Consider the following 10,571-nt stretch of genomic DNA (forward strand, 5'->3'; position numbering starts at 1 on the left):
TGCACTGACACACTCATGCACACACTGATGCATACACTGACACACCCAGGCACACAATGGTGTGTACCCTGACACCCAGTTGCACACTGATACATACACTGATACACCCACACACACAATGATACATACACTGACACCCAGGCACACACTCAAGCATAGGCTGACACACCCAGACACACACTCATGCATAGACTGACATACCCAGGCACACATGGGTGCATACACTGACATACCCAGGCACACATTGATGAACACACTGACACAACCAAGCACACACTGACGCACACAGTGACATACCCAGCCAAACATTGAGGCATACAATGACACACCCAGCACACACATGCATACGCTGACACACCCAGACACACTCTTGTGCATACACTGACACACCCACACACACACTCATGGATAGACTGACATACCCAGAAAGACATGGATGCATATAAGGACACATCCAGGCACACACTCATGCATAGACTGACACACCCACACACACACTCATGGATAGACTGACATACCCAGACACAAACAAATGCATATACAGAGACACCCAGGTGCACATTGATGCATACACTGATGCACACACTGACATACTGAGGCACACACTGATGCACACACTGACACACCCAGGCAAACACTGACATACCAAGGCATACACTGGTACATACTCTGACCTACCCAGGCACACACTTATACACAGACTGACACACCCAGGCACACACATGCATATGCTGACACACTGATGCATACACTAATACACTCATGCACATACTCATGCATACACTAACACACCCAGGAACACACTCATGCATATACTGGCACACCCAGGTACACACTAATCCATACACAGCAACACCCAGGCACACACTGATGTTTATACTGACAGACCCAGTCACACACTGATGCATACACTGACACATCCAAGTACACACTGATACATACACTGACACAGGCACACATTGATGATACACTGACACACCCAAGCGCACACAGATGATTACACTGGCACACCCAGGCACACACTGATACATACACTGAGAAACACAGGCACACACTGATTCATACACTGACACAGCCACACACCAACATATATGCAGACAAACCCAGGCACACAGTGACGTATATCATGACACACCCAGGTACATACTGATGCACAGACTGACATACCCAGTCACACACTGATGCGTACACTGCTACATACAGCGACACACCCAGGCACACACTCATGCATATACTTACATACCCAGGCACACACTGAAAATTATACTGAAACATCCATACACACTGATGCATACACTGACACACCCAGGCACGCAATGGTGCGTACACTGACACCCAGGCACACACTGATACATACACTGACACACCGAGGCACACACTCATGCATAGACTGACACACTCAGACACACACTCAAGCATAGACTGACAGACCTAGGCACACGCTAATGCATACAGTGACATATCCAGGGACACACTGATGCATACACTGACACAACCAAGCACACACTGATGCACATACTGACATACCCAGGGACACATTCATGCATATACTGACACACACAAGCACACACTTATACAAACACTGACCTCCTCAGGCACACACTTATGCACAGACTGACACACCTAGGCACACACATGGATACACTGACACACCCATGCAAACACTGATGCAAACACTGACACACACAAGCACACACTGATCCATACACTGACCTACGCAAGCACACACCAGGCACACACATGCATATCCTGAGTCTCCCAGGCACACACTGATGCATACGCTGATACACCCAGGAACACACTTATGCATATACTGCCACACCCAGGTACATACTGTTGCATACACTGACACACCCAGGCACACATTGATACATACACTGACACACCCAAGCACACACTGATGAATACACTGACACCCCCAAGGCACACACTGATACATACACTGAGAAGCCCATGCACTCATTGATGCATACACCTACACTGCCACATACACCAACATATATCCTGACACGCCCAGACACAAACTGACGTATATCATGACACACCCAGGTACACAATGATGCATAGACTGACATACCCAGTCGCACACTGATGCGTACACTGATACATACAACGACACCCAGGCACACACTCATGCTTACACTGACATAACCAGGCACACACTGACAATTACACTGAAACACCCAGGCATACATTGATGCATACACTGACAAACCCAGGCACACAATGGTCCATACACTGACACAGAGGTACACACTGATACATACACTGATACACCCAGGCACACACTGATACATACACTGACACACCAAGGCACACACTCATGCATAGAGTGCCATACAGAGACACACTCATGCATAGTCTGACATACCCAGGCACATGTTGATGTATACAGTGACATAACCAAACACACATTGATGCATACACTGACACAACCAAGCACACACTGATGCACATACTGACATACCCAGGGACACATTGATGTATACACTGACACACACAAGCTCACACTTGAACATACACTGGCCTACTCAGGCACACACTTACGACCAGACTGACACACCCAGGCACACACATGCATACACTGACAGTCCCAGGCACACACTGATGCATACGCTGACACAGCGAGGCACACACTCATGCAAAAACTGACACATCCAGATACACACTGATGCAAACACTGACATACCTAGTCACACACTTTTGCATACAGCGACATACCTAAGTACACAATGATGCATACACTGACATGCCCAGGCACACATTAATTAATACACTGGCACACCCAAGCATACACTGATGCATACACTGACACACCCAGCCACACACTAATATACACACTGAGAAACCCAGGTACACATTGATGCATACACTGAAACAGCCACACACACCAACATAAATGCTGACACACCCAGGCACACAATGACATATATCATGACACACTCAGGTACACACTGATGCATAGACTGACATATCCAGTCACACACTGATGCGTACACTGATACATACAGCAACACACCCAGGCACACGCTCATGTTTACACTGACATACCCAGGCACACACTGACAATTACACTGAAACACGCAGGCTCACACTGATAGATACACTGACACCCCACAGGCACACAATGACACGTACACTGACACCCATGCACACATTGATGCATAAATTGATACACCCAGGCATGGTACATTTACTGACACACCCAGGCACACAATGACACATACAATGACACCCAGGTACAAACTGATGCATACACTGATACACCAGGCACACATTGATACATACACTGGCACACCCAGACACACACTCATGGATAGACTGACACACCCAGGCACACACTCATGTATACACTGACACAACCAGCCCCTCACTGATCCATACGCTGAAACACCCAGGCCCACATGCATAAACTGACGCACCTAGGCACATAATGAGGCATACACTTACATACCCATCTGCACACTGATCCATACACTGATATACCCAGGCACACACTGATGCATGCACTACCACACCCACACACACTGACACAACCAGGCATACACTGATGCATTCACTGACATACACAGCCACACACTGAATCATACGCTGACAACCAGGCACACACAGACATATACGCTGACACTCCCAGGCACACATTGATTCATATACAGACATACCCAGACACACACTTGGTCATACAGTGACATACCCGGGCACACATGATGCATACACTGGCACACCCAGACACACACTGATGCAAACACTGATATCCCAAGGCACACACTGATATATACACTGACAAACCCAGGCACACATTGATGCATACACTGACACACCCAAACACACACCGATGCAAACAGTGACATACCAAGGCACATACTGATACATACACTGACCTACCCAGGCACATGCACAGACTGACATGCACAGGCACACACATGCATATGCTGACACACCCAGGCACACACTGATGCATATGTTGATACACTCATGCACACACTCATGCATACACGGAAATACCCAGGGACATGCAGATGCATACACTGACACACCTAAGCACACACTCATGCATATACTGACACACCCAGGTACACACTGATGCATACACTGACACACCCAAGCACACACTGATGCACACACTGACATACCCAGGCACACACTAATGCACACACTGACACACCCAGGCAAACACTGATGCAAACATTGACATACCAATGCACACACTGATACATACACTGACCTACCCAGGCACACACATGCAAATGCTGACACACTGATGCATACACTGAGACACTCATGCACACACTCATGCATACACTAACACACCCAGGAACACACTCATGCATATACTGTCACACCCAGGTACACACTAATCCATACACAGCAAAACCCAGCCACACACTGATATATACACTGACATACCCAGTCACACATTGATGCATACACTGACACAACCAAGTACACACTGATACATACACTGACACAGGCAAACATTGATGAATACACTGACACACCCAAGCACACACAGATGGATACACTGACACACCCAGACACACAGTGATACATACACTGAGAAATGCAGTCACACACTGATTCATACACTGACACAGCCACACACCAACATATATGCTGACACACCCAGGCACACAGTGACGTATATCATGACACTCCCAGTGTACTGATGCATAGACTGAAATACCCAGTCACACACTGATGCGTACACTGATACATACAGCGACACACCCAGGCACACACTCATGCTTACACTGACATACCCAGGCACACACTGATAATTATACTGAAACATCCAGGCACTCACTGATGCATACACTGACACACCCAGGCACACAATGGTGCGTACACTGACACCCAGGCACATACTGATACATACACTGACACACCGAGGCATACATTCATCCATAGACTGACACACTCAAACACACACTCATGCATGGACTAACGTACCTAGGCACACGCTCATGCATACAGTGACATACCCAGGCAAACATTGATGCATACACTGACACAACCAAGCACACACTGATGCACATACTGACATAACCAGGGACACATTAATGCATACACTTACACACACAAGAACACACTTATACAACCTCTGACCTACTCAGGCACACACTTTTGCACAGACTGACACACCCAGGCACACACATGGATACACTGACACACCCAGGCAAACACTGACATACCAAGGCATACACTGATCAATACAATGACCTATCCAAGCACACACTCATGCACAGACTGAGACACCCATGCATACTCTGGGTCTCCCAGGCACAAGCTGATGCATACGCTGATACACCCAGGAACACACTGATGCATATACTGACACACCAAGGTACATACTGATGCATACACTGACACACCCAGGCACACATTGATACATACACTGACACACCCAAGCACACACTGATGAATACACTGACACCCCCAAGGCACACACTGATACATACACTGAGAAGCCCAGGCACACATTGATGCATACACTGACACAGCCACATACACCAACATATATCCTGACACACCCAGACACAAACTGATGTATATCATGACATACACAGGTAACACACTGATGCATAGACTGACATACCCAGATGCACACTGATGCCCACACTGATACATACAACGACACACCCAGGCATACACTGATACATACACCGACATACCCAGTCACACATTGGTCCGTACAATGACATCAAGGTACACACTGATACATACACTGATACACCCAGACACACACTGACACATACACTGACACACCCAAGCACACAACCATGGATAGACTGACACAAAGACACACTCATGCATAGTCTGACATACGCAGGCACATGCTGATGCATACAGTGACATAACCAGGCACACATTGATGCATACATTGACACAACCAGGCACACACTGATGCACATACACATACTGACATACGAAGGGACACATTGATGTATACATTGGCACACACAAGCACACACTTGAACATACACTGACCTACTCAGGCACACACGTATGCACAGACTGACACACCCAGATACACACATGCATACACTGACAGTCCCAGGCACACACTAATGCATACGCTGACACAGCGAGGCTCACACTCATACAAAAACTGACACACCCAGAAACACACTGATACAAACACTGACACACCTAGTCACACACTGTTGCATACAGTGACACACCTAAGTACACACTGATGCATACACTGACATGCTCAGGCACACATTGATGAATACACTGACACACCCAAGCATTCAATGAGGCATACTCTGACACACCCAGCCACACACTAATACACACACTGAGAAACCCAGGCACACATTGATGCATACACTGACACGGCCACACACACCAACATAAATGCTGACACACCCAGGCACACACTGACATATATCATGACACACTCAGGTACACACTGATGCATAGACTGACATATCCAGTCACATACTGATGCGTATACTGATAAACACAGTGACACACCCAGGTACACGCTCATGCTTACACTGACATACCCAGGCACACACTGACAATTACACTGAAACATGCAGGCTCACACTGATGGATACACTGACACCCCACAGGCACACAATGACACATACACTGACACCCAGGCACACACTCAGGCAATGACTGACACACCCGGACACACACTCGTTCATGGATTGACATACCCAGACACAGATTGGTACATTTACTGACACACCCAGGCACACAATGATGCATACACTGACACCGAGGTACACACTAATGCATACACTGATACACCAGGCACACATTGATACATACACTGGCACACCCACGCACATACTCGTGGATAGACTGACAAACCCAGGCACACACTCATGTATACACTGACACACCCAGGCACACAATCATGCATACATTGACACAACCAAGCCCACACTGATCCATATGCTGACACACCCAGGCACACATGCATACACTGGCACACCCAGGCACATAATGAGGCATACACTGACACATCCATCCGCACACTGATTCATACACTGACATACCCAGGCACACACTGATGCTTGCACTACCATACCCACACACACTGACACACCCAGGCACACACTGATGCATACACTGACATACCCAGCCACACACTGAATCAGACGCTGACAACCAGGCACACACAGACATATACGCTGACAGTCCCAGGCACACACTGATTCATATACAGACATATCCAGGCACACACTGAGGCATACACCGACAGACCCGGGCACACACTGATGCATACACTGACACACCCAGGCACACACTGATGCAAACACTGATATCCCAAGGCACACACTGATATATACACTGACATACCCAGCCACACACTGAATCATACGCTGACAACCAGACACACACAGACATATATGCTGACAGTCCCAGGCACACACTGATTCATATACAGACACACCCAGGCACAGACTGAAGTACACACTGACACACCCAGACATACACTGACACATAGACTGGCATACCCAGGCACGCACTGCTGCATATAGTGACATAACCAAGGCACACATTGATGCATACACTGACACACACAAGCACACACTGATGCACACACTGACATATCCAGGCAAACACTGATGCCAACACTGACATACCAAGGTACACACTGATGCAGCGTACATGGACAAACCCAGGCACATACTGAAGTACACACTGACATACCCAGGCATACACTGACACATAGGGGGTGATTCTGACCGCGGCGGTCGGCGGTCGCCGCCCGCCAAACGGTTCCCGCCGAAAGACCGCTCCGCGGTCAAAAGACCGCGGCGGTCATTCTGGCTTTCCCACTGGGCTGGCGGGCGACCGCCGAAAGTCCGCCCGCCAGCCCAGCGGGAAACACCCTTCCCACGAGGAAGCCGGCTCAGAATGGAGCCGGCGGAGTGGGAAGGTGCGACGGGTGCAGTTGCACCCGTCGCGAATTTCAGTGTCTGCAAAGCAGACACTGAAATTCTTTGTGGGGCCCTCTTACGGGGGCCCCTGCAGTGCCCATGCCATTGGCATGGGCACTGCAGGGGCCCCCAGGGGCCCCACGACACCCCATAGCGCCATCCTGTTCCTGGCGGGCGAACCGCCAGGAACAGGATGGCGGTATGGGGTGTCAGAATCCCCATGGCGGCGCAGCAAGCTGCGCCGCCATGGCGGATTCCCATGGGCAGCGGAAAGTCGGCGGTACACCACCGGCTTTTCGCTTCTGGCCGCGGCTGTACCGCCGCGGTCAGAATGCCCGGCGGAGCACCGCCAGCCTGTTGGCGGTGCTACCGCCAACCTCCGCCATGGCGGTAATTACCGCCAGGGTCAGAATGACCCCCATAGACTGGCATACCTAGCACAAACTGATGCATACACTGACATACGCAAGCACACACTGATACATACACTGACCTACCCAGGCACACACTTATGCACAGACTGACACACCCAAGCACAGTGATGTATATGCTGATACACTCATGCACACACTCATGCATACACGGACATCCGCAGGGACATGCTGATGCATACACTGACACACCCAGACACACACTCATGCATATACTGACACACCCAGGTACACACTGATGCGTACACGGCAACACCCAGACACACACTGATGCATACACTGATACACCCAGGCACACACTGATACATATACTGAAAAAGTCAAACACACACTGATGCATACACTGACAGAGCCACACACACCGACATACATGCTGACACACCCAGGCACACACTGACGTATATCATGACACACTCAGGTACACACTGATGCGCAGACGGACATATCCAGTCACACACTGATGCATACACTGACACCCCACAGGCACACAATGACATGTACACTGACACCCAGGCGCACACTGATACAAACACTGGTACACCCAGACACACACTGAAACATACACTGACACACCCAGGCACACACTCGTGCATAGACTGACATACCCAGGCACACACTGGTACATTTACTGACTCACCCAGGCACACAATGATGCATACACTGACACCCAGGTACACACTGATACATACACTGATATACCCAAGCACACACACATGCATAGACAGAAACACCCAGACTCACACTCATGAATAGACTGACACACCCAGGCACAAATTCGTGTATACACTGACAAAGCCAGGCACACAGTCATGCATACACTGACATAACCAGGGACATGCTGATGCATACACTGAAACACCCAGGCACATACTGATGCATAAATTGACACACCCATCAGCACACTGATTCATTCACTGATATACCCAGGCACACACTGATGCATGCACTACCACACACCCACACACACTGACACACCTAGGCACACACTGATGCATACACTGACATACCCAGCCACAGATTGGATCGTACGCTGACACCCAGGCACACACAGACATATACACTGACACTCCCAGGCACACACTGATTTATATACAGACATACCCAGGCACACACTGAGGCATACACTGACATACCCGGGCACACATGGATGCATACATTGACACACCCATCAGCACACTGATTCATTCACTGATATACCCAGGCACACACTGATGAATACACTGACATACCCAGCCACACATTGAATTGTACGCTGAAACCCAGGCACACACAGACATATACACTGACACTCCCAGGCACACACTGATTTATATACAGACATACCCAGGCACGCACTGATGCATACATTGACACACCCAGGCACATACTGATGCAAACACTGATATCCCCAGGCACACACTGATATATACACTGACACACCAAGGTACACACTGATGCAGCATACACGGACACACCCAGGAACACACTGAAGTACACACTGACACACCCAGGCATACACTGATGCAAAGACTGGCATACCCAGGCACACACTGATGCATACAGTGACAGACCCAAGCACACACTGATGCACACAATAACAGAACCAGGGACACATTGGGCCAGATGTATCATGAAATGGCCTTGCGAATCGCAAATAGCGGTTTTTAAGAAATCGCTATTTCCGAGTCGCAATAGGCCATGTATCATAATTGCGAACCGGAATTAGCGATTTCTTAAAATTCGCTATTTGTGGTTTGCGAGGCCCAGATACCGAATCGCAATTTGCATTTTTGAAATTTGCGATTCGGTAATTGAAAATCACAAATTGCGAGAACGCACACCTGGAGGAGCCTGATGACATCACAAGCAGGAAGTGATTCATCCCAGGCAGTTTGCATGTGCCACACCCAAACCAGCACTCAGAGAGAGTCAGCCCAGCCACACTGAGCAAGTCTCTGAAGAAGGCAGCACAGCAGAACCAACATGCACACCTCCGCCCAGGGAAAGGAGAAGGGAGAAAGGAAGCGCAAACTGAAGTTTAGTGAGCAAGAGCTGGAGGTGCTCACAGAGGAGGTGGTCAGGAGCCATGACCGTTTGTTCGGCAAAAGCTCACTCCAGGTGCCTGAGAGTGAAAAGCACAGACTCTGGGCAGATATCCAGACCAAGATCTGCACTGTTGGAGTGGCGCAGTGCTCTGTTGAGGAAATCAAGAAGAGATGGTACGACCTGCGGTCCCGTGCCAAGGAGAGGGTGGCAA

This window comes from Pleurodeles waltl, chromosome 8 (genome assembly GCF_031143425.1).
Source record: "Pleurodeles waltl isolate 20211129_DDA chromosome 8, aPleWal1.hap1.20221129, whole genome shotgun sequence".
NCBI lineage: Eukaryota > Metazoa > Chordata > Amphibia > Caudata > Salamandridae > Pleurodeles > Pleurodeles waltl.